Genomic DNA, 1,826 nt, shown 5'->3' with positions numbered 1-1,826 from the left:
TAATGTGACCTTCCACCCAAAAACGTTTCCGCAATATGCGTTGATTTTCAAGGCGATGGCCACAAAGCAAACTCGATAAGATCAAAGAACACTCTGAAACCAGAAACGTTTGAAGCACAAGTAACTTATCAATTAATTTCACTGCTACTAAAGCAAAATGGATTGAATGCAAGTCGCTTTCTATGTCCCGCCCACACAGGCACAGTGACTTGACTCGAGTCTGGCGTGGTAATCTTGTCTCACGGGGTCGCTGTGACCTTGAGCATAATGCGGAGATTGTGACGTTGTTCACAATACAGAGATAATACTTTGCTCCTATTGACAAATATTTGAAGGCATTATGACGTGTGATTTGTGATATTGGAGTCGGTTAAAGTATAGGTCTGCTTGTTTGTTTATAAGATAACGTTACAGTCAGCAATATAATATCAAAGGGGCTACATGGGTATTTTGTAAATAAAGGAGTCCGGCCCAGACAAACAACGTGCCATGCCTTCAACAATGTCACCGAGTAGGACCACCCTATCTGTGTATCACCTCCGCCGACAAGCAAGGGTGGCTGGGACCTACATTCTTTACCCGGAATCACCATGATTATCAAGATGCTATAATGGAAACAGAATGAATAAACATAGATCTTGTAATCCTAATCATTCTTCACGTTCAGGGGCACGGGTGGCCCAGTCGTCTAAGGCGCCGCTAATCGCTGTGCAGAGTTGCGTCTCTTGGGCACGCCACAAACCTATGATTGTGGGTTCGAATCCAGGTTCGCCCCGATTATGTTTCTAGGTTTGTCAGCACCATACCCGTGCTCGTGGGTTTCACCGAAGTGGTACACGTCTTAGACCTGCATCGCCTCGGGCTTTCCTCCCACATTAAGCTGACACGCCGTGATATAACTGGAATAATGTTAAAAGCGGCGTTAAACCCAACTCACTCACTCTTCACGTTCAATAAAAATGCCGTCATCAATACTATTTATTTCGTTTCTTGTTTAACGCCGCACAATATTCCAGCTATATGATGGCGGTCTGTACATAATCGAGTCTGGACCAGACAATCCAGGGATTGACATTATGAGCACCGATCTACGCCGTTGGGATCGATGACATGGTTCCACGAAATCAGCGAGCCTGACACCCCGATCCCGCAATAGTGTTTATTAATAGATGCGATGTCAGTTATGTTGGAAGCTTGACAACGTGTGCGAACAGCCGTTATGCAATAGAGACCAAAGTATAATGTTGGTTATATATGGTGGAGAATTTACAATGGACTCTGTTATGAAGACGGAGCATTATTGTCATGCAGATTTATATACTCAACCGCCAAAAAAACGCAAGTTGTACATTAAATGCGGATAACGTTTATACCATAAAACATATGTAGATAATATTAAGAAATGACAACAGAGAAAACATTTGCTAACAAATAGGCGTTGGTTGTTTGATAACACCCATCCGTGTTTAATGAAAACTCCCCCTGAAATCAGGGTATCCCCAATTCAGAAAAATGACAAGTGTCGGTCTTGTTCACGTATAGCAGGATTGTTATTCACTCGGAGGAACTCCGTAGAGACCCGTGCTGTGTAGGTACGAGCGTTTTCCTGCTGAAAGACCTGGCACACAAGGCGCACTCTTTAGCATTTCCTCAGGAGAGCGATATTTGTATCATGACAGGGACAATGCGATTAATATATTCAGCCTATTAAACGCCTTTGTAGCGCCAGTCAGTTTAACTGTTATCGGTAAATTCAACGTCACACTATAGTGTCACTGATACATGCACATGTGCATGGCCATTGATACCCACGATCCAGTGAACCC

This window comes from Haliotis cracherodii, unplaced genomic scaffold (assembly GCF_022045235.1).
Source record: "Haliotis cracherodii isolate W230 unplaced genomic scaffold, xgHalCrac1.p SCAF_17, whole genome shotgun sequence".
NCBI classification, from domain to species: Eukaryota; Metazoa; Mollusca; class Gastropoda; order Lepetellida; family Haliotidae; genus Haliotis; species Haliotis cracherodii.
Note: the sequence above shows the minus strand (reverse complement) of the source record.